At 42.8% G+C, this 25,262-nt stretch overlaps 1 protein-coding gene and 1 long non-coding RNA gene across 7 annotated transcripts in view; one reads left to right on the forward strand and one right to left on the reverse strand.

Moving 5' to 3' along the window:
• The window catches only part of SH3RF2 (SH3 domain containing ring finger 2), a 127,199-nt gene that overhangs the window by 86,052 nt on the left and 15,885 nt on the right, over positions 1-25,262 (forward strand). The window lies entirely within an intron of this gene.
• LOC129533632 (uncharacterized) lies at positions 20,767-21,329 on the reverse strand. Its single transcript, XR_008679910.2, has 2 exons — positions 21,246-21,329; positions 20,767-21,165 (listed from the first exon to the last, which is right to left on the reverse strand). It is a non-coding gene; the product is annotated as an uncharacterized lncRNA (long non-coding RNA).

Here is a 25,262-nt window from a genome sequence, read left to right on the forward strand (position 1 = left end):
GATAACCCCTTAAACTTTCTCGTAAATTACCAGTTAAGGCCTTAGCAGGGTTTCACAGGCAGGTGGCTGAAAGCAAGAAAGGACCAGAAGGCCTCCCACCTCACTCTCTATTTTGCCAGAGCCCCCTGGGTAAAGAACTGTCATGAGCCACCCAGAGATACAGTGTTGTACAGGAGAAACCATGGCAGCCTTAGACCCAGGTACCTCTTCCCCAGCCCATGGTGGGATGTAGGACCAATCAATACTGAGCTTGTTTCCCACCAAAAAATGAGAATTAACCTCTGACTCACAAGGTTATTGGGAAGATCAAAAATAAAAAGTGAATATAAAGTGCTTGGCTACCACTTTTGTTATTGTTGTTATTTTAAAACTTTTTAGCAGTCAAAATGTCTTAGCAATCAGTTGCTGGATTGCTCTTCAATCCCTATCCTGTTATTTTTTGGACTTTTTATAAAAGAAAATTTCAAACGTATTTGAAAGTTGAAAGAATAGTATAATGAACCCTCATGTACACATCACCTAGTCTCAGCAATTATCCACTAATGGGCCAATCTTATTTCAGATATATCTCCTTTCATTCACCTGCTCCTCTCTTCGGTTATTTTATTTATTTATTTATTTATTTATTTATTTATTTATTTATTTATTTATTTATTTTAGATAAAGTCTCGCTCTGTTGCCCCGGCTGAAGTGCAGTGGCACGATCTTGGCTCATTGCAACCTCTGCCTCCCAGGTTCAAGCGATTCTCCTGCCTCAGCCTCCCGAGTAGTTGGGACTACAGGTGTGCACCACCACGCCCAGCTAATTTTTGTATTATGAAGAGAGACTAGGTTTCACCATGTTGGCCAGGTTTGTCTTAAACTCCTGACTCAAGTGATCTGCCCACCTTGCCTCTTGGATTATTTTAAAGCAAAGTCCAGACATCATATCATTTCGTCCAGAAAAATGTCAGCAAGTGTCTCTTTAAAAATATTTTTAACATAACCATGATTCCATTATCACACACTAAAAAATGAACAACAGGCCAGGCATGGTGGCTCATGCCTGTAATCCCAGCACTTTGGGTGGTGGAGGCAGGCAGATACTTGAGGTCAGGAGTTCAAGACCAGCCTGGCCAACATGGAGAAACCCCGTCTCTACTAAAAATACAAAAATTAGCCAGGTGTGGTGGCACATGCCTGTAGTCCCAGCTACTTGGGAAGCTGAGGCAGGAGAATGGCTTGAACCAGGAGGCGGAGGTTGCAGTGAGCCGAGATCTTGCCAGTGCACTGCAGCCTGAGTGACACAGAGCAAGGCTCCGTCTAAAACACACACACACACACACAATTCCTTAAAAACATTAAATATTCAGTGTTCAAATTTTTATATTTGCCTTATGAATGTTCTTAGTGTTTGTTCAAATGGGAACAAAATGAAGTAAACACATTGCATTGAGTTAATATGGCTCTTAAATTTCTTTATTCTCCACATCCCTCCTTCTCCCTTAACCATCTATACATTTAAAAAAAAGTCACTTGCCCTTTTGAATTTTCCAAATTCTGGATATTACTGGTTGCATTTTTGCAGTGATAATACATTCCTCTCTAGCCCATACATTCTTTTTTTCTTTTTTCTTTTTTTAGACAGAGTCTCACTCTGCCACCCAGGCTGGAGTGTAGTGGTGTGATCTTGGCTCACTGCGACCTCCACCTCCAAGGTTCAAGTGGTCCTCCCACCTCAGCCATCCAAGAAGGTGGGATTAAAGGCATGCACCACCACACCTGCCTAATTTTTGTATTGTTAGTAGAAACAGGGTTTCACCATGTTGGCCAGGCTGGTCTCAAACTCCCGGACTCAAGTAATCCACCCGCCTCGGCCTCCCAAAGTACTGGGATTACAGGTGTGAGCCACTGAGCCTGGCCTCCCCCATACTTTCTGTAAGCTGATAGAACTAGAGGCTTGAAAGCTTCGGGCTCAATGTTTTGTCAAGAATACTTCATAGGCAGTACTAAGTACTTGTTTTTTAGTTTGGTTTGAGTTTTTTAAGTGTACAATTCAATGGCTTTTAATATATTCACACAGTTGAGCATTCATCACCATAGTCAATTTTAAACATTTCCTTTACTCCAAAAACAAATCCCACACCTCTTAGCCATCACCTCCCAAACTACCATTTCCTTTAACCCCAGCCCTAGGAAACCATTAAGTTACTTTCTGTCTTTATAGATTTGCCTATTCTGGATGTTTTCTCTAAGTGGAAGCACACAGTATTCGAATATTTGGATCTTTGTGGCTGGTTTCTTTCACTGAATATGTTTTTAGGTTTACTCATGTTGCGGTATGTATTAGTACTCATTCCTTTTTATGGCAAATAACATTCTATTGTATGAATATACCAAATTTTGTTTATCCACTCATCAATGAATGAGCGTTTGGGTTGTTTTTACTTTTTGGCTATTTTGAATAATGCTGCTATGAACATTTGTAGACATATGCTTTCATCGGATTATATACCTAGAAGTGGAACTGTTAGATCGTATAGTAACTCTGTGTTTAAGGAACTGCCAATGATTTTCAAAAGTGATTGCACTATGGTACATTCCCAGGCTTGGTGTATGCAGGTTCCAATTTCCCCACATCTTCGCCAACACTTGTTTTATTATCAGTCTTTTTTATTGCAGCCATCCAATTGGGTGTGAATGTTATCCTATTGTGGTTTTGATTTGCATTTCCCTCACGGCTAATAAGAGCATCTGTTCATGCGTTTATTTTGCATGTGTTCTTTGGAGAACTGTATTTTTATATCCTTTGCCCATTTTATCGTCAGGTTTTCTTATTATTATTGAGTTGTAAGAGTTCTTTACATATTCTAGATTCAAGTCCCTTATCAGTTATAAGACTTGCAATTTTTTCTTTCATTCTGCGTGTTGCCGTTTCACTTTCTAGGTGTGTCCTTTGAAGCACAAAAGTTTTTCATCACATCTACTCTTTCCTTTGTTGCTTGTGCTTTTGTTGTCATATCTAAAAACCAGTGTCTAATTCAAATTCATAAGTATTTATCACTGCATTTTTTTCTAAGAGCTTACAGTTTTTACTCTTATGTTTAGATTTTATGATCCAGCTGGAGTTAATTTCTATCTATGTTGTGAGATAGGGATCCAGATTCATTCTTCTACCTGTAGATATGAAGTTGTTCCAGCATCATTTACTGAAAAAGACTATTTTTTCCCATTCTGTTATATTTACACTCATGTTAAAAATTAAGTACTTTTTATAGCAACACATCAGGAAGCACATAATGCCTAACTGCCTCCCTTTTTGTATTAAAATTGATTCTATTCAAGTGTCAGCCTGCTGCATCCATTAAATGGGTCCCCATTAGCCTTTTACCTGGTGGTTTGAACATTATTTCATTAGGGGTTGCAAAATGATGGTGTTCCAAATCTGTCACTCCTGAATTTTTTTATGCCACAATTCTTCTATAATATTGAGCTATTTGTAAGACACAGCGCTGTGAGCTTTATCTCACTATTGATCTCCACACCTACACATCATAATCCCTCAGCATATATTGGGGAGTCCAAAGTTCATATTCTTAAACTCTCTCTCTTTCTCTCTCATTTGTTCCTGGGCATTCCCCTAGCTCAAAGACAAGATTCATTTCTCACCGCCTTCCCACATGGCATGTTTGCCATCACTGAACAGCCACCCCTTTTTCCACTGGCCGCTGCCAGCTGGGCTAATCTTACTGCCTGCCTGTGCAGTCTCCTTGTTTACATCCTTGCCACTGCCGTAGGCTGGCCCCCAGTCCAGGCCTCCTTGGCCCACGTGTTCCCTCCCTTGCCTTCCTGAGGTCTGGTTCCCACACTTGAGCCAAGATCAGGAGAAAGAGGCCCAAGTTTGTTCAGCCTGGAGAAGAAAAGATTGATGTGGGGTTGAATGATGACTTTATTTTTCCAAACTTGTGTTTCTATACCAGTTTTATTTTCCTGTGTTCTGAAGAGAAAAGGAACATAAATCAAAACATGAAGGATTTGGGGAAGTACAATGAGAAATCTCTCCTACCGCATAGACTGCTGGAAACTAAATACTGCCAATGCTGAAGTGGAATCTATGGATTCTGTTGTTGTTATTGTGTTTGGTTTGGTTTGTATTTATTCTACAGAGGAAGGTAGCTTAGTACAAACAAAAAGGTTTTGAGTCAGGCAAAGCTTCTTGTCATGGCTTTGCCATCTGGTAACTAAATGACATTGAAATTAAGTATCTAACCCCATTAAGCCTCAGTGTACTCATCTGCAAACTGGGATAACTCCTTCCATGCAGGGTCTTGGCAATGGTAGCAATAACTCAAGCTGCAGCCATTGCTATTACCTTCCCCCTCTTTCCTCCAAGTGGAGCTTTTAGAATCTGTCATTTGTGTGACTGGGGAGAACCCTGAATTAACACAGGGAATGGGCCAAACATTTTAAAATCTAAATGATCATTCCAATCTGAATGTTTTAAGGTATAGTTTTTCACAACTACTAACAGATATGGAGGAGGGGGTGATCTTGCCTCTTATATGTAAAACACTGTCAGGAAAAGGTACTTCCTTAACAGACTCAAGGTCTTCCCCAAAAAGTTAAATAAACACATGAATTATAATTTAAAATATAACTAATAGTCCCTACAATATATAACATCTTTGAGCCACATAGTCCCAGGTGGCAGTAACCGTTATTTGCACAAGAAAGGTGATAGATACATCACGAGTGAGGCCTCAAAGAATGTGATCCTAGCACTCCCACAGTTAACTGTATAGCCCTGGACAAAGGGTTTTGCCTGTCTGGGTCCCAGTTTTCTCATTGGAATGACAAAAGTGACTTGGCAGAGTATTATGTGCCTTAATTGGCTAACAGCACACTCTGAAGATAGGTAACACAGGGAAAGAGCTGTTTCTATTATTTAATGAATCATGGTTATTGTTGTGATTCTTCCTGTCTTCTGCGCGAGCACACTTTTACAGAAGAGACCTGTTTTCTTTCTGGCTGGTGCAAAGTTTTGTCAGGCCCCGCAGGTATTGGGTAGAGCTATTCTCTGAGGCAAAGAGCTTCTCAGCACAGGCAGTATAGTAAGGAAATAAAAATATGGGCTTTGGGGTCAGCTAGATCTAGGACAGAACTCACACTGCTTCTTACCAAACAGTATAACCTTGGGCAAGATACTTTACTCCTTCTGAGCCTCAGTTTTTATATCTGTAAAATGGGACTAATGATGGTAATTTTCATAAGATGGCTACGAGGATAAAACAAGGCAATGCTTATACATGAGATAATGGCCAGGGTTTAGGAGTGGTAAATGGCTCAATAAATGTTCACTCTGTTATTATTATTATCATTGGGTCAAGCCAGGAAGCTAAAACCATCTCCCATCCCCACTGCCCCAGGGCCAGCCTATACAAACATGCCCTACTGAGAATGAGCTTGATCAGCCACATGCTTCAGAGATGATCTGTTGGAGCCTGCTTTGAAGTGCAAAGGCTTCCAAAAGCCCCTTTGCTTTCTTGATAAGCAGTGACAATTCCAGAATTAGGGAAGGAGTGTGACTCTTGGGACAATTGCACTTGCTTAGTTCAGACTGTAATTCCTTGTGAACCCATGTGAGAGAAGCCAAAAATGAATGCAGGAAAAAAAAGACTTTGGATAAAAAAGACAAAGATAGAGACTGAGGCAGAGCCAGTCATCTGTCCACCATTTCCTATACACACCTCGCAGTTTTTTCTGTGAATGCTGTCCTCACCTGGCAAGTGTCCAAAGCCCATTGTGAATCCTAGTTGCCAAAGCCCCTCACAGCCTGTCAGTGAACCAGTCAACAGAGTTGTCGAATGCCCACCAGGCACTGAGCTGGGCACAGGTGATACAGTGAACAAGACAGACATGGTTGCTACAGCCATGGAACCTCCAAGCTAGCAGGGAAGACAAAAACTAAACAAATTATTAACATACTTGATTACAAGGTATTAAGTGTGCAAAGTGCTGTGAGGTTCAATTATGGGAGATGAAGGGAGTATGTAATGGAGGGTCCACCTAGTCTAGAAAGTCAGAGAAGCCTGCCTGGAAGAAGTGATCTTCAGGTGAAAACCTGGAAGCTGATAGCAGTCAGCCAGGTGAAAAAAGGAAGCGAGCTGAGGTTCTGCATACACCTCTCCTTAGCACTGCAGCCCAGTTGCCTTTCTACTGAGGTCACTCCAGAAAGCGCCAGTACTCCTGGGGCACAGTGACTTCTGCAGTACTTAGATCCTCAGCCCTGCCCAACCTCCCCGAGGTCCTCGGGGGAAAAAACCTTTCTGGTTTCTGGTGACTAAAGCAGGTTCGATAATTAACATTGCTTACTTCCTTGATTCAGCATTTCTCCAGCAAGAGGTTAAACTTTACATCATCGTTTTGCCCAATTAATCCTGGCAGGTGAGTCACTGAGAAGACCCAACCCTGCCCGGGTGAAAAAGGGAGCGGCCCAGCCTGTACCTCAGACATTTTAACATAGACACTATAGCTCTGGGAGCTGGGAGCAGGGGACATTGATATCCAAGGCCACTGGGGCCTGCAACACACACACACAGAGAGATAATTCAACAAGAAAGGAAGATGAGAGAAGCAAAATAAAACAGAAGGGCAAAAGAAAGGGAAAAGCAATGTAACAGGGTAGCATTCTGGGAACAAAGAGGGTAGTATAGACATGTGGGCACAGACAGACCTTGATGGTGCAGTGGCCTCAGCCAAGTGGCTCAACCTTGCAAGACCTCAGTTTCACCATCTCAAATGGGAAAATTAATAGCGTCTTCCACACAGACCTGTTAGGAGATGAATGAGATACTCGCATACAGACGGCTTTCTCAGCCTCAGCACTATTGGCATTTTGAGCAAGATCATTGTTGTGGCAGCTACCCTGTGCATTGTAGGGTTTTTAGCAGCATCCCTGGCCCCCACCCACTGATGCCTGTAGCACCCACCACCCACCCACCTGTGGCAACAACAGACATTACCAAATGTTCCGCAGGGTCAAAGTTGCCTCCTGCTGAGAACAGCTGACGTGCAGGATGTAGCACAGGGTCTGGCTTGTAGTAAATGCAGAATAAAGGGCAGTTAAGTCAAGGGCTGTGTGAAAAAGATGCCCTTTCTGAATAGCCCCAGCAGACCACTCTTCTCAAACACATGGGAGAATAGAAGGGCTTTGGGGAATCCTGACACTTTCCGCAGGTAGGATGGGGAGACTTGCCTGTGCCCTGTCCCTGGAAATGCGCCAAAACACGAACGCGCTCCTACCCGGAGAAGCTGAAAGGATCTGTGCATTGAGTGGATTGTTGGAAAAACATATTGTGCAGAGAAACATACATATGTAGTGAAAAGAAAAACAAATTGTGCAGAGAAACATACCCCCACAACAATAAACAAAGGCACAATAAATACATAATTCAGGCCCACTTTCCATTCCCACTCAGCTCCAAGAAAAAAAGTAACTCATTTTGTGACAGACCCAGTGCCACAGTCTTACATCCTCTGTGAGTATAGTTAATCGTTGTTACTTCGTTCCATTTTAGATGGAGGAACTGAGACTCAGAGAGGCTAAGTATCTAGTTCAGTCAGCAAGTGCATTTCAGAGTTTTTGTCAGAACCCAGGTCTGGCTGTCTTCCAGGCCCATGCTCTTTCCCTGCCTGAGCAGTGGGAGTAGTGGGGCATCTCACATGCTAACTCAGTTGTCCCCAGAGATGATTGAGGAGAGATTCTGGGACAGCAACCAGACTCAGTGGGAAGGAATAAAGAGATCAATTATCCATGTCTGTTGCGGGCCCAGGAGTAGGAAATGGGTGCATGTGCCATGTGTTTGCCATCCCCACATAGGCCCATCATCTAAGACTCGGTGATTCCATATCATTCTATTGGGCACTCCCTGGGGGCCATGCTGGGCTCGGGGTACATCTGGATTTGTTCAGCAAACAAGCTTCTGTGCTATTTGCTTTCTCTGCACATAAGCTAAAAATCAGGCCTTCTTCCTAAGGAAGAGTTTCTACAGAGGGCACGAAAGGGGCATGTTCTTCCATTGTTTTCATAGAAAAACAAGATATGGGCCCCTATATCACAAACCTCTGTGAATGCCTCAGGAACTTTATTTTTGATAAATGACAGTGTGTTAAGAAAAGAAAACAAAAGAAAGATAAAGAGAAAACTCCAAGAAAATTGACCATTTTCTTTCATCAAAGAAAAAAACCATTTATTGTATCTCAACGCACAAGCTTTGGGATATGTAATATCCATTCTTCTCCCTCTCTTCCCATCCCAAAACAATCAAGCCCTGATGGAAAATTGCACAACTAAATGCGAAATAAAAACTGGTTATGTATGCAAAGAATATTGCAAGCACCAGTTTGTCTGTTTCCAAGACACTTCAGCTAGGGAAGCCCTGTTTTCTCATGCTGAGTATAGGGCAACTCTGAGGACAAAAAGGGCAGAGTCAGAAATGAGAACAAATATTTCCTACTCTCTGGGCTGCTCAAGCTGCCTAACTGAGCCCTTGTGCCTTCCCCCACTGCCTTTGACTTGACCTGAGCCAGTACTGATGAGAGAAATCTTGCTGCTTCCTTGCTTCTGCTCACAAATATGGTGTGTCTACCATGTGCCCATGTGCCCATGTCCTTTCATTCAGTGAAGATTTACTGAGGCCCTATTCTTTGCTAGGCCTGGAGCATATACTCAGGTGACAAACCCTAAACAGATTTGAACCAGACACATTGGAGCACGGAGAGAGTTTACTACTTTAATCATTTGTCTGCATTCGTTTCAAGGAGGCAGGACACTGATGAGGTCAGAGAACACCTATCCTGTATTTTCAAAATCCGATTGATTCCCTGTGCCCAGGATTAGGCCCTTGCTGGGCCCTCATCTGTCTACGTCTGTAGAGAAAGCAGTAACCAGGTCACCAGGAGAAGGACTAACCCCTAAACTATTTCTGCTATTGACATCTGGAAATTATCCACTGTTCATTCATTTCTTTGAGCTATAACAGAATTAGCAAATTACAGCCTATGGTCCAAATGCACCTGCTGCCTGTTTTCATATGGCCAGCAAGTTAAGAATGGTTTTTACAGATGTGATTTTGAATTTATTGGGGGGCAGGGGTGGGGGGTGAAAATCAAAAGAATAAAACTCCATGCTGTGAAAATTATATAAAATTGTATTTTCATTGTCCAAAAATAAAGTTTTATTGGTACTCAGCCAGGCTCACTCTTTACATATCATCAATGGCTGCTTTCACACTAGAAGGAAACAGTTAGGCAGTAGTGACAGAGACCTTGCACAAAGCCTGAAAGATTTACTTTCTAGCCCTTTAGAGAGTTTGCAGATCCCTGGGCTAAAAGATTGGCCTCTTCCTTTAAAAAGCAAACACCCTCCTCTGGTCTAGCCACTTCTGAGGTCCCTAATGCCTTTGTGAGAATGTGTGTGCCTGGTCACTTTGGGCCCTGTAGGGAAGAAGGAGCACTGGATGCCTGGGAGGACACCATCCCATCTGCACTTCCAAACAATTGACATATGCCCCCAGGCTGGAATTCTGTCACTTCCCACCTTGTTTTGGAATTTACCTAAGCGTACCTTAATGCCCTCAACTCCTTAAAGACAGGGTAACTGATGTCCCCCTGCTCCCTCCAGGGTTAAGCCCAGTTAAGCCTGGCATGAAGAGATGGTTAGTAAATGTTTGTTGAATGAATGAGTGGTGAAGCGAGTGAAATCCAGTGAACATATACATAGCTATGTACATAAGCCAATAAACAGAAGAGACTGAACGAATGATTAAGTGATGGAGGAATCTGATGAAAGAAAGAAGATGTGAATGAGTGTGTGAGGGAATTCTTATAATAATGAGGAATTTAATAAAGAAATAAGTATGTAAGTGAATGACGGAGGGAGGGATCAACAGGGTGGGTGAGTGAGAAGTGAATGCAGGCCGTGGGGTCTCTGCAAGCCCACAAAGGGTATAAGGGGCAGCAATGCCAAGCTCTGCTGTGTCATCATTTTGCCTTGCTTGCTCTTGTCCTGCCAGCCCTGGGGATTTTGAAAGTAATCAATACCCTTCCCCATGGAGTGTGTGTCCATGCTTTAGTGCTTTGATAGCTGGATTCTCTCAGAAGGACAAAATCAACTGCACCCCTAAGCTTGAGGCCAGGCAGCCACCGTCCAAGACTGTAGCCTCCCATATATGGAAAAATACACCTTTGGCTGGTGCATCCCCAGCCCCATCCCTTCCATGTGCCCCAGGTATATAAGACCCACCCCAAAGCTAAGCACCCCACAATGATGCATGCTCCAGGGGCAAGAGAAAAGCAGCATGTTGGGTTTGGATGAACTTCATAGCCAAGGTCCCCCAGCCAGGTAGGAGGGCATGGAATGGAAAACACTTTATCCAAAGTAGGTCTCCCATCATCTATCTCTGCTTCCTTTATGGTGTATATTTTATTAGTCAGTTTTCTTGGTTTTTGTTTTGTATATGAGTATCTTGTTTTACCTGCCATCTCCCTAGAATATAAGCTCCATAAGGACAGAATGAGGCACATGGAAAGCCTAATAAATATTTGTTGAAAATTAGGGACACATAGTCTGGAAAGCAAGTCAAGCAAACCAACCTCTTGAACCAGCTACCAAGACATGGTACCCTCTCCCAGTGGTGGACTTAGGTCTGACTCTGTGGCCAAGCCCCATGGGTGATGACCTTCAGCATGCCACTTCCCCTCAGAGGATTAAATTGGGTGGTCTTGAAGCTCTTACGGCTTCAAGATCTTCAGCTCTTACATACTAGGATCCTAAAGCCAGGGGAAGGGGCTTCAGATTTTTCCAAGATTCATATAGGTAATATGAACCTGAGTTCCCTGACCAAAACTCTTGAAAAAAACATGTTGTCTATTACATAGGAGGCAGCAATTTCATCTGGCCAGTGACCGAGGGGTGAGGTGACACTAGGTGTGGTGACAGAGACAATCCAGATGCTATCTTGGCTCTCCTTCAGGCTTTACCAAACCTCAGCTCAGGGCCAAAGCCCAGCCTGACATCCTACTGCCTATGCCTTGGGAAAGTTAGACAAGTGTGCCCATAAATCACATTTCTCTCTGGTAACACAGAAATGACTGGGAAATCTCTTCTCAGGCGTCTTTGCAGAGTTCCAGAAATGGGGCAAACCCTTCCTGGCTTAGCCTAGCAAATGAGGCACAGGGAGCTAAAGAAGCCCTTCTCTGAGAATCCCAGCCCTCACCGACTCCTGCCCTCTAGAACCTTCCAGACCTTGGAGCCAGCACCACCTGATTCTCCCTCCAAAATATACACACGGACTTGTGTGCTGTAGTTAGGGCTGAGAGGACAGGCTCTGAAGTCACAGTCACATCGTGTAGGTTCAAATCCCAGCTCAGCTTCCTTGCTGGCTCTGTGGCCTTGGGCAAGTTACTAATCATATGTTTTTGCCTTGACATTCTCAATGCCAGATGGGAAAAATGATGATAATGGTATTTAGCCCTTTGGTTTGTTGTGAGGATTATATGAGATAATAGAGTGTTTAGGAATGTGTGGCCTCTGACAAGTATTCTGTAAACATTAGCTCTTGATTTTGGAACTCTGTTTTCATTTTTCCCATCTTATCTCAGTGAGATTACACACTCCTTAAGGGCAAGGACTATGCTTTCTTTTCAACCTTTTTTGTCTTTCACATTGTCTTACCTAGGAGCATTTGTCAATTGGAGGAGACCAGACATTCCCAAATCATGTCTCTCCAGAAGTTACAGGAATTTCCTTAGTGAAAATCTATGAGCACTAGCCCTTAGCCTTTTTTTTTTTTTTTTTTGAGATGGAGTTTCACTCTTGTTGCCCAGGCTGGAGTGCAAACTCCCCATCTCGGCTCACTGCAACCTCCGTCTCCCAGGTTCAAGACATTCTCCTGCCTCAGCCTCCCGAGAAGCTGGGATTACAGGCATGCACCACCACGCCCAGCTAATTTTGTATTATTATTAGAGACAGGGTTTCTCCATGTGGGTCAGGCTGGTCTTGAACTCCCGATCTCAGGTGATCTGCCCGCCTCAGCCTCCCAAAGTGCTGAGATTACAGGCGTGAGCCACTGCACCTGGCCATGCCCTAAGACTTTTTGTGGGAAAAATGATACCCACGTTTTGTGGAAAAAGATGCTGAGTTAGGGAATATCAAGAAAAGGTAAAGAACAAAAGTAACACTCCTCCCCCACAAATATATCCCCATTGTTTGTTGTTACGAAAGTCTTATTACCAACAGAAGAGACAATTGGAAGGATGGTTTTCTCACATCCATCCCAGATGGTGTAGACACTGATCTTCCTAAAAGCAGACTCAACAAACATTTACTGACTGCTTAGGTATTGTTCTAAAAGGTGGGGATACAAATAAAAATTATGTTTGTTGTAAGGATGGGCCAAAATTAGGGATTCTCCCCTTCTTAATGCAAATGCATATTTTCTTTCCTTTTTAGCCCAATGAGATAAAAATATCAGGACATCTGGAAACAAAGATTATCTGAAGGGTTTTATTCTCCCATTATTTCCCATCAAATGCAGTGCTCTGAAGAATGAGCTGCATTAATTGCCCAAACAGCCTGGGTCCTGAGCTTGTGTGGCTCACGCAGTGATGGGAGAGGACAGCAGAGGGCTTGCTTGCAGGGTAGTCGAACCTCTCCAGGCACCACAGGCTGGGCCCTCGCGGCAGGGATGGTGAGTCTCTGGGGACAGCCAATTAAAACTGTTTAAATCTTATTTGAGACCATGAAGGACAACTTCTGATTTCTGCAGAACCACACAGAGCCAGCAAGCATGCCATCCAGAAGGAGCTTTAAGTGATGGCTTTGGAAACACATGCCCTTTTCACTTGCTGAGATCACTGAGCCTGTCTCACTGGGACCCTGGTGGACTTTGTGGCCACATTCTAATAATCCTATGAGAAGGAAAAATTGTCCTATGACCACCCAAGGTCTCAGCCTCAGTATGAGGTGTCTTCCCAAGGATATCCAGTGATAATAATTCAGAAGATGAAGTCAGACACGCCAACAAGAAGGTATCAGGGAGTGTTTCAAGGAACCGTGAGAGCATTGGAGCCTAGGTTTCCAAGAATGTAAATCCTTCATTTATCGAGGGCACTCAGTTACTCAAAAAAGAACAGAGGCCAGGTGCGGTGGCTCACACCTGTAATCCTAGAACTTTGGGAGGCCAAGGCAGGTGAATCACTTGAGGTCAGGAGCTGGAGACCAGCCTGGCCAACATGGTGAAACCCCATCTCTACTAAAAATGCAAAAGTTAGCCAGGCGTGGTAGTGCACACCTGTAATCTCGGCTACTCAGGAGGCTGAAGCAAGAGAATTGCTTGAACCCGAGAAGTGGAGATTGCAGTGAGCTGAGATTGTGCCACTGTACTCCAGCCTGGGCGATGAAGTGAGACTCTGTTTCAAAAAAAAAAAAAAAGAACAGAGACAACTGCTTTGATAATGGGTGGTGGTGGTATGCGATTTTTTTTCTCTTTTTTAAAATAAAAATGTTCATTGTTGTCGCTGTAATATCATTTGAGAAAATTTTAAAATAAGAGACAACAAACACATGGCAGAAAGTAAATTTTCTGAAGATGCTGAGATGAACTTGACATTGCCAAATTATTTCTGGGCTCACTAAATTCCTTAGAAGGGATTTTTTTTTAATTAAGTTTTTTTTAACTTTTTTTCATTCTGACTTCAGTTTGCTTCACCAGCCATCTCCCCTGAAGTGACACCTTAGATTTTAAAAAATTGACAAGTCCTTAGGAAAAAAGCTATTAAAGCGTCCCTAAACCAGATGAAGGAATTTAGGGCCAGGCAGGTTAAATAACTTGCCCAGGGTTACACGGTTGGTGAAAGCATAGCAAAGTGGGGACCCGTACCCAGGGACATCTGAATTCAGAACCCAAGTTCCTAACAGTTATGCTCCCATGTCTCCTGTTTTGGTCTGCTGCTTTCCCTCATCCACCTCTCCTTGTGGGTCCACATTCCTTAGTTCAGTTCAGAAAATAACCTCCATCACCAATATCTCCACCATAAAAAGCTACTTTATAAGGACGTAGGTCCTTCAGTCCATACGAGAGGTGAGTGGAGCATGGAAATTTCTAGATGTCCAGAGACTGCCCATCTTTGGGATACTCTTGTCTGGGGAATGTGAGGGCAGGAGCCTGGGGTAGGACAGATAGTAGGTTGGAGGCACAGTCTCCACTGTCTGTGAGTGCAATGGCCTCATCACGGATCCCCCAGGCCTAGCACGGTGCTTGGTACCTGGCAGATGCTTAACAAGGATCTTCTGTGAGTAAATGCCATGAGGAGATCTGCAGCAGACTTCAGAGAAACTTTGCATACTTAAGTTTTTGTGGCCTTTAATGAGGCCTGGTGAGAGGATTTAACCATAATTACTGCCAAACAGTTACTTCTTCAAGTGGACTGTTAGGATGAGGAGGGCAAGGGTTATAATTAAGACTTCTGTGTACCCTGGCATTTCAAAAAGCCCTAACAGTACCCACCCCATCACACTCTGCTTTGATGCCCAAACCCTGCTTTGAAAGCAGCAGGACCCTTGGGCTCAGGAAAGCATGAGGTAGAAAATAGCAGGGGAGACCAGACGCAGTGGCTCACACCCGTGGTATCAGCTACAGAGGCTGAGGCAGGAGGATGGCTTGAGCTCAGGAGTTTGAGACCAGCCTGGGCAACATAGTGAGACATTGTCTCTACTTAAAATAAAAATTGTTTTTATATGGCCAGGCATGGTGGCTCACGCCTGTAATCCCAGCACTTTGGGAGGCTGAGGCGTGTGGATCACTTGAGGTCAGGAGTTCGAGATCAGCCTGGCCAACATGGCAAATCCCCATTTCTACTAAAAATACAAAAACTAGCTGGGCCTGGTGACACACGTCTGTAATCCCAGCTATTCTGGAGGCTGAGGCACGAGAATTGCTGGAACATGGCAGGCAGAGGTTGCAGTGAGCCAAGATCACATCACTGCACTCCAGTCTGGGTGACAGAGCGAAACTCTATCTAAAAAAAAAAAGAAAACAGCAAGGGAGTGGCAGGGCAGGAGACATTCTGTGCCCAACCAAAGGGGAAAGCATATTTGTCTTTGTGGTTTGAAGTGTGGGTTGCATTTTCTGCTCTTTCCTAAAAAGCTAATGCAGAGCATAGCTATGGGGAAGTGCCAGGGATGGAAGCCTCAGGATCCGTGAGAATGGTCAACCTAGCACCGGGGACAAGGAAGAAAGACTCCTAAATACATGTCCCCACACTTGGGCTAAGCCACCCCTCACTGGGTCTTCCTCAAAGGCAATCTGGACTGTGGTGGCTGGCCTTTGTATCCTAGAGAATGAATCTTTCCTTCTTAAATCCAGTCCAACTGAGGAAGTCCTATTGTCTGCTTCTTCTCCCCAGACATCTGCTTTGTATGTCTCCTATGTCATAATAGTGACAATGGTAACCATTTATTGGGTACCTCATGTGAGCCGGACATTATGCAAAGCACTTTGCTTGCATGTTCTGATTGAACCCTCACAAGAACCTCATGAGGTAGCCACTATTCTTGCCCCCTTTCATAGATAAGGAAACAAGGCTCAGAGGGATTAAGTCTGAGCCTCCCACAGCCAATAAGTTACAATGCCAAAGCTCAAACCCACATCAGACAGCCCCAAAAGTCCATTCTGTTAGCCGTGGCTGCATAGTGCCTCAAGAAGCTACAAAAATCCTCCTAACTGTGACTGCTCCCATGGGGTTCCTCTTAAGTAAGGCACTGGGACTCTCGGGTGCTCTAAGGACTTGAATTGATGACGTATGGGGGTCCGCATTGGCTGGGGTTTTCCAAGGTTCTATGTAGATACTCTAAGTACCACCTTTTCTCCCCAACAGGGAGGCCATCCGGCAAATGTTCCCACAGGAACTTCTCTTCAATAAACAGGGCTTATGGAAAAACATTTTACATCTGGTAAACAACTCTTAAAAACCCTTCAGAATAACATTGTAAGCATTTAAGAAATAGAATCAGCAATTTAAAATCTTCCTATACAGAAAACTCCAGACCCAGACAGATTTACTGGTGAGTTCTTTCACACTTTCAAGGAAGAGATGATTTAACTATTATATAAATTCTTCCAAAGAATGGAAGAAAACTTTCCCCGACTCACTTCATAAGATTAGGATAGCCTTACTATCAAAACCAGGAAAAGACAACATAAGAAGGGAAAAGTATAGTTCTGCTTCACTCAAGAACACAGATGCAAAAATCCTCAAGTATATGTTAGGAAAACAAACCCAGAAATGCAGGGAAATGGCATATATCATGATCAAGTTGGGTTTTTCTCCAAGACTGAATGGTTGGTTTAGCATTAGAAAATTAACTGATATAATTTATCACATTAACAGATTAAAGGAGAAAAAAACGTGACATTTTCAATAGGTACAGAAAATGTTTGATAAAATTTTATGTCCATTCATTATATATCAAAAAGTCTTAGCAAACTAGGAATAAAAAGAAACTTACTTAATGTGATTAACGGAATCTATTTAAATCAATGGCAAACATCATACTTAATGGTGAAATGTTGAAGGCATTTCCTTTAAGATTAAAAAAAAGAACAAAATGCCCGTTTTCATGTTTCTGCTCAACACTGTCCCAGAGGGCCTGGCCAGCACAGTAAGGCAGGAAAAAGAAGTAAAAGGTTAAGTCTTTGAAAGGAAGAAACATAACTGTCATTATTTGCAGACGATACTATTGTCTATATAGAGAACTCAAAAGAATCTAGAAAAAATGTGATGGGAATAAACATGAGCTTATCAAGGTTGCTGAATACAAATCAATATAAGAAAGTCAATTGCATCTCTGTACACTAAATAGAAAAATGATTTTTAAAAAGGTACCATTTATAGGAGCAACTAAATTGTTTAAATCTCTAGGAATAAATATAACAAGACATGCAAGACCTTTATTGAGAAAATTTATAAAACACCATTGAAAGACATTAAAGAGGCTCTAACATAAGTGGAGAATTATGCAATGTTCTTGGATGGGACGACTTCATATTTAAAGATGTTGCTTCTCCCCCACATTTAACCATGAATTCAAATCCCAGTGGGTCTGTTTGCTGTTCGTTTTTATGAAACTCAAAAGGTGATTCTAAGATTCAAATGGAAGAACAAAAATGCCAAGAGCCAAGACACTTCTGACGAAGAAGATGGAATTTGGTTGGGGTAAAGAATTGGACTTACCCAATCAGATTTCCATTTTTATTTCAAAGCTAACTAAGATGGCATGGAGTTAGCATAGAGATTCTATTAAACCAATGGAACATGCTGGAGAACCTAGAAACAGACACAGCATAGAGGCTTGATTTATGACAGAGCAGACTTTGCAGATCAGAAGGGAAGGATGAACTATGGTGCTGGGCTAATTGGGTATCCATGTGGAAAAAGATGAAATTGGATTCCTCCCTTGTCAAAAATCAATTCCAGGTGGATTAAAGACTTAATGTGAAAGGCAAAACTATAAAACTTTTAGAAGACAGTATAGAAGTATATCCTTATGACCTTGGGAGGAAAAAAAACTTATTGAAGACTGTTTAAAAACGTGAACCATAGGAAATATATTGTGAATTTGACTATATGAAAAATCAGAACTTCAGTTCATCAAAAGACACCACAGAGTAAAAACACAAGCTACAAAGAATTCATATCCAATACATTAGAATTCCATAATTTAATACAAAAATAATAAATAACCCCATGGAAGAGCGGGATACGAAGGACATGAACAGGCATTTCGTATAACAAGAATGGCCCATAAATATTTGAAAAAAAAAAAAAACCTAAAGCTCACTGGTACTCAGAGAAATTAATTTAAAACCACAATCAGATAGCATTTCACACCCACCCAATCAGCAGGTATTAAAAAGCCAGGCCTTACCACGTGCTGGTGAGACTGTGGGGTAACAGTAATTGTCATTCACTGCTGGTGGAAGTGTAAATTGTTACAGCCACATTGGGAAACAGTGTGTTATTGCCCAATAAAACTGAACAGGCTCATACCCTTTGGCCCATCAATTCCACTCCTAGATGTATATCCTGGAGAAATTCTTGCCCATGTGCACAGGGGACATGTACAAAAATGTTCATAGTAACATCACTCATAACAGCCCCAAACTGAAAATTGCCCAAATGACACATAACTGACAGAATGGTTAAATGGTGGTATAGTCACAGAATGAAATATAAGAATCAGCAGTGAAAATTAGCCACAAATATATGCAAAAACTTCCTGTTAAGCAAAAGATGCAAGTCACAGAATACACACATTGTGAGTCCATTCATACAATGTTCACAGATAGACAAAACTAAACATACTGTTTAGGGATATATGCCAAGGTGGTAACAACATAGAAAAGACTTGGAATGATTAACACAAACTTCAGCATTGTAGTTACCTCTGGGATAACTTGGGAGAGAGACTTGATTATGGGGGAATATGCAGAGGGCTTCTAAGCACAATATTCAACTTCTATTTTTATTGTATGTCTTAAGTTGGGTGGTATATATGCAGGTGTCTGTTTTATGGGTGGTATGTATGCAGGTATCTGTTATATTATTATTCTTTAAATGACACACAAAATATATATACTTATCCGTATGCAAAATATATTTATAATTTTACATTTTAATAACAAAGGGAAGCTACAGTCAGACCAGAAGTGGGAAGTGGGAAGTAACAGGTAGGGGGGTGGCCAGGAGAGGTGCAAGGTCAGGGGTGTGGCCTGCTCAAAGAGCTAAGAAAAGACCCCACTGAAGTTGAGGGGGAAGGGAATGGAGAAAGGTGAGGCTGGAGAGCAAAACTGGAGCAGATCACAGAGGATCTTCCAAATTTTGATGACTACTTGGGAACTGTAAATTCAGTAGTCTTCACAGCGTTATGCAATATAACCCCTGCAGACCTAGCCGTGTACTTCGGAAAAAAAAGTATTTTTGAGATGAACCTAAAGGGACCTGCTGACAGCTCATAAATGAGTTCTCTATCTCAGACAGTGTTTTTACTCTCAGGACAAATAACTAGCTCTGGGTGGCTGCTCCTTGCTCATCAAGAACAGGGAGGGTTGCAGGCAGGGCTGGCTCTGAAATAGGCGTAGATAGAGAAGGGCTGATAGCCTCCTGGCAGCCGAAGCTCTGACTCCCTCTGCTCTGCCCTGCCAGGGAAAGGAAAAGAAAAACAAGCACAAACAGCTTCATATTCCACCTGCCTGCAGACCTATTCCATATTACTAGGGACACCTGACAGGAACGGTGGTCATCCTATCCACGAGCATAAACACATATGCCTCCTCTATATGACCCCTTTAGCCACACTGAGATCTGGACATGTTAACCTTGGGCTCTACAGAAAGGACTCTGAGCCTAGGGTCCTTGCTTCTGGCATCAAGCTGTCCACCCATTTGGCCACTTCCTGAAAATTGTGAAATCTTTTTATCTCAGTTTCTCCATCTATAAAAATGGGGATAATGACCATCGGGCCCATGTATAAATTAGCACTGGAGTCATAGCATGTGAGGGTGAAGCAGCCCTTGGAGGTCCAGGCAAGCCTCTTGTGCTAGCTCCCAGAGCGTCCTGATCTTCCCCGACCCCAACACGCTCAGGCTTACAGAGCATAGTTATAGGTGTCACTGCGTATGAGTATGTTACACAGTATGTTACAGGAGCTTCCTGGCATACACTGTGAGCTCCACATGAGAATGGAGCCCTACGTGTCCTGCTTATTGCAGTAACCCCAGTGCCTAGCACGGTGCCTAGGACCCAATAAGGGCCACACACAGCAGTTACCAAATGTGGCTCTTAACTTGTTTTGAGTCTATAGAGGGGAATGAGCTTTTAACTTTATAAAGTCAGATGGTCAACTCCAGATTGTCCCTAGGGGTGGGTACAGAAACTACCAATACCTAATTTTCTATCTCTAAAATGCAGCCCTAGGCCGGGCGCAGTGGCTCACGCTTGTAATCCCAGCACTTTGGGAGTCCGAGGACGTATCGCCTGGGCCCAGGAGTTGGAGACCAGCCTGGGCAATGTGGTGGAACCCCATTTCTACAACAAATGCAAAAAACTGTCTGAGCATGGTGATGCATATCTGTAGTCCCAGACACTCAGGAGGCTGAGGTGGGAGGATCGACTGAACCCAGGAGGTTGAGGCTGCAGTGAACCATGATTGCACCATGGCACTCTAGCCTGGGTGACAAAGCAAGACCCTGTCTCAAAAAAATAAAAAATAAATAAAATAAAATGTAGCCCTTCTCTCAACTCTGAGTGAACACTGTAGGTTCAAGGCCCTTGTTAGTTTTGGGGAATACCAAGTGTAGTGCCATACCAGCTCTAGAGTAGTTCACACTTTGCTGGGGAAGACAGTCACCCCATACCTGCCAAGTTACCACAAGGCAAGAGCCCTGGAGGAAATAGCTGAGAGCCACGGCATGGGATGGAGAAAAACAAACTTACATTTGGAAAGGTGGAGAGGTTTGCTGCTAGAAGAGAGAAGCAAGGTTGCTATAGACACTCTTCCCCATGCCCACCACATTCTTGAGTCCTGCTCTCAGTCCAAGACCTTGCCAGGCTGTATCATAAAAGGCACCCCACCCACTCTGTCCCCACCCTATGCAGTAACTAATCTCTTTGCAGATCAAAATAAGTAATATCTATTGAGCACTTACATTGCGTCAAACCTGTGCTAAATAGTTTATATGGATTACTTTATTTAACTCTCATAACAACTCTAAGAGAGAAATACCATTATTGCCCCATTTTACAGATTTTGAAGAAATGGAGGATCCACAGAATTCAATCACTTGTCCAAGATCACAGGGTCTGGTAGATGGTAGAGCCACTGGCCTGAGTCCTAAGTTAGACCTCCTCTCTGGACTCCTAAGAGGTAGCTGCATTTTCTATACCTGAGTGGCTGATGGTGAAGGCAGCAGGGCCAGCAGGGCAGAGCATTGCCAGCAACTCTGTGCCAGGAGGCTTCATACCCTCTTCCTCCCTCACTTAGCACCTGAAAACCTGGAAATTCCCAGAAGCCATATAACTGTGGATTCTGCTGTGGTTGATAAAGACTTCTTTTAAGTGAGTCATTTCCTTCAAAAGGGAGGGAAAAAAATGTGTTTAGATTTCAGCAAGAATGCCCTTCCCCACCACACCCGCACACCCATACTTACCCCGATCTTGCTCAGGACTCGGAACCCTGTGCCAGGGAGCATCAGTTGGTGGAGAACCTCCCATCCAGCCTCACAAACTCCTTGTGGCACAGGCACCTGAGGTCACAATTGACCCCAGGGAAAGGAACCAGGGCCAGGCCCATTCACTCAGAAAGGCTGGGCCTCCTTCTTCGATCCCAGTGACAGGAGCAGACTTGCCTCCTCAGAAGCTGGCCATCTGTCTGGTTATCTTCACTTACTGGGTGGGGCCTTCCTTTCTGTCTTGTTCTGCCTGTCTTCTTTCCCACCCAGTTTCTCTCTTCTCTGCCTATGTCTCTCTTGTTCTCTTTTCCTGTCTCTCCAGTCATTCATTCGTTCATTTTTCCTTTGCCTTATTGATTGAGCCTCTGATCCATAGGTTCCCATTCTTGGTTTCTCTCCTATTTAGGTGGCCCCCTACCATGAGGGTTACTTGCTAGCTGCCCTCCATGAAGCTGAGCGATTCTCATCCCCTTCCCTAATTCCAGACCTCGAGCTGAGTCAAGCTAAGGCCTCTTGGATGTTTCCTGTGGTCTTAACTAGATAATGTATTCATGTTTTTTAACAGCTTTACTGAGGTTTAATTATATACAATAACACTTAAGCATTTTGAGTATACAGTTCAAAAACTTTTGGTAAACATATACAGCATGTAATCACTACCAACATCAAGATACCAGACGTTTGCATCATCTCAAAAAGCTCTCTTGTGCCCCTTTGCTATCAATCCTGTCTCCCCACCCTGGCTCTTGGCAACCCTTAATGTGTTTTCTGTCACTATAGTTACGGCTTATTTTTAAAACATTTTATATAATTGGCATTATATAGTATATAGTCTTCAGTGCCCTGCATCTTTCATTTAGGGTGATGTTAAGATTCATCCTGCTGTTGCATGTATCACTGAGGAGTACACCGCTGTGGTTATACCACAATTCGCCTCTTGATTCACCAGGTGATGGGCATTTGGGGGTGTTTCTAGTTTTTCGTTAAAATGAATGAAGTTGCTCTGAACATTCGTGTACAGGTCCTTCTATGGACATATGTTTTCATTGCTCTTAAGTAAATATTTGTGAGTACAATTGCTGAGTAGTATGAAAAGTGAATGATTAACTTTATAAAAAATGGCCAATCTGTTTTCCAACATGGCCTGTACCATTTTGCATTCCCATTGGAAGGGTATGAGAGTTGCAGGTGCTCCACATCCTCACCAACACTTGGTATGGTTGGTCCGTTTTTGGGTTTTTTTTGGTTTTTTTTTTTTTTTTTTAAGACAGAGTCTCGCTCTGTTGCCCAGGCTAGAGTGCAAGGGCATGATCTTGGCTCACTGTAATCTCTGCCTCCTGGGTTCAAGCAATTCTCCTGCCTCAGCCTCCTGAGTAGCTGGAATTACAGGCGCATGCCACCACCCCCAGCTAATTTTTGTATGTTTAGTAGAGACAGGGTTTCACCATGCTGGTCAGGCTAGTCTCAAACTCCTGACCTCATGATCCGCCCGCCTCTGCCTCCCAAAGTGCTGGTTGGTCTTTTTTGATTTTAGCCATTCTCATCGGTGTGTAGTGGTATCTCACAGTGCTTTTAATTTGCATTTCCCTGGTAATTATTGATGTTGAGCATATTTTTATGTATTTATTGGCCACTCAATGTATCATCTTCTGTGGTATCTGTTGCCCATTTTTATTGGGTTCTTTGTCTTCTTATGAACGTATTGTGAGAGTTTCTCCAAACTGTTTTTATCTCCCTCTCTTCTCCTTCCTTCCTCCCTCTGTCCCTCTGCAGCTACCGTTCTCCCACAGTGTCTCTGTCCCAGTGTTACCCTATGCCATTCTCAGGGTCTTCCACTATCTCCCCCTCACCCCTCTTCTTCATTGTCTCCTTCTCATGTCGTCCTTTCTCTTCTCCTCCAGGACACTTTAAAACCTGAGAAGCTAACATCCTTTCCCATTCCCTATTAGAAATAATGCCATCACAAGCCCACAGGTTACTGTCCTGGCCAGGCTCACTGTTCCAAGTGGGGGAAACATGCCCTCCCCAGATAAAGGCCCAGAGAAGTAAAAAGACAGACCCTAGTGTAATGAAAAGATGGCTTTCCATTCTGGCCTTTTCTGCCTCCCTAAAGGATTAATGGTGTTTGCGGATAGCAGTTCTTTTACTCAAACATAATATTGGAAATCCAAGAGTGTTAAGTGAAGTCCATCCCGTTTAATCAGTGTTCCAACAGTTTCCACATACATAAGCCCTGTAGGGGTTTAACCTTCCCCAGTCATAGGCAAGGAGCAGCCTAGCCCAAAGCCAGCTCCTTGTCATGTCTGTTTGAAGGAACCAGTGTGACAATATCTGATTACAAACTCAGAACACTTTATGCAGTGCTAAGAGTTCCTCAGGAGGGTGATTGTGGAATGGTTTCATTCTTCTTAATGCTTTATTATTGAGATATCATTCACCTACCATACAATTCACCCATTTAAGATGTACAACTCAGTGGTTTTTAGTATATTCACAGATGTATAGCCATTACCATTACAATTTTAGGATATTCTATCCCTTCAGAAAGAAATCTTGTGCCGTTTAGCTATCACCTCATATTCTCCATCATCCCAACCCTTGGAAATCATCATCTATTTTCTATCTCTGTAGATTGACTTATTCTGGACATTTCATATAAATGGAATCAACTAATATGTGGACTTTTGTGTCTGGCTTCTTTCACTTAGCATAATGTTTTCAAGGTTCATCCACATTCTCTTATGTATCAATACTTCATTCTTCTTTATGGCTGAATAATATTTCATTGTATGGTTGTACCATATTTTGTTTATCCACTCATTAATGAGTAGACATTTGAGTTGTTTCCCTCTTTGGGTTATTATGAATAATGCTGCTGAAACATTTGCCTATAAGTTTTTGTGTGGACATATGTTTTCATTCCTTTTGAGCATACACTAGAAACAGATTTACTGGGTCATATGGTAATCCTATGTTTAATCATATTAGGAATTGCCAGACTGTTCTGCATAGAGGCTGTACCATTTTACATTCCAACCAGCAATGTATGAGGGTTTCCATTTTTATACCTCCTCACCAACACTTATTATTTGACTAAAGTGGTTTTTTGATCCTACAACTTGATCTTTGGACTGTCACAATTACATACATGACCACACATACATTTACGCAATCATTGACATAGACACATGTACAAAATTACGTGGTGGGCATACCCGTACACACCTCTAGAGTTCACATACATACACACAGAATCTCATAATCACAATCCTTTATACAATTGTGTCTGCAATCCCACATCAGCACATGCAGCACACACACATCAATCCATAGACCACAGGTGTGAACAAAACAAGATTTGCAATGGACCAATGCCATCACACATGTACATTAAATTGCCATGGGCCTTGAGCAAACATACATGTTTGCTCAAAACAAAGGGACATATGTATTTAATAATGCACTCACACCTACATAAACACAAATACACAAACAATAGTTGTACCCACAAAAGCATAGTCCTAAAAAGGCACACACAGAGTTACCATCATTTATCAGTAGATGACTGAAAACAGACTGAATGTATTTACTCTGGATGGCATGGAGAAGGTTTCATTATCCTTGGTGTACTAGGTAGGAAGACCTTTTCATTCATTCCTTCACTCATTCCTTTGTTCTTTAAGCTACAAGTACATATTGAGCATGCAGAAATACAATGATGAACCAGACTTACATAGTCCCTGCCCTCATGGAATTTACAGTCTAGCAAGGAAACACTCATAATCTGTGATATGTGCTCAGAAGGAAATAAGCAAGGCAATATGTTTGCCAAAGCCCTAGGATAGTAGGCAGTTTACAGGACCTTTTTTTTTTTTGAGATAGGGTCTCACTCTTTCACCCAGGTTGGAGTGCAGTGGCACAATCATGGCTCACTGTAACCTTGACCTCCCAGGCTCAAGCAAACTTCCCATCTCAGCCTCCTGAGTAGCTGGAATG

Source organism: Gorilla gorilla, chromosome 4 (genome assembly GCF_029281585.2).
Source record: "Gorilla gorilla gorilla isolate KB3781 chromosome 4, NHGRI_mGorGor1-v2.1_pri, whole genome shotgun sequence".
Lineage (NCBI taxonomy): Eukaryota > Metazoa > Chordata > Mammalia > Primates > Hominidae > Gorilla > Gorilla gorilla.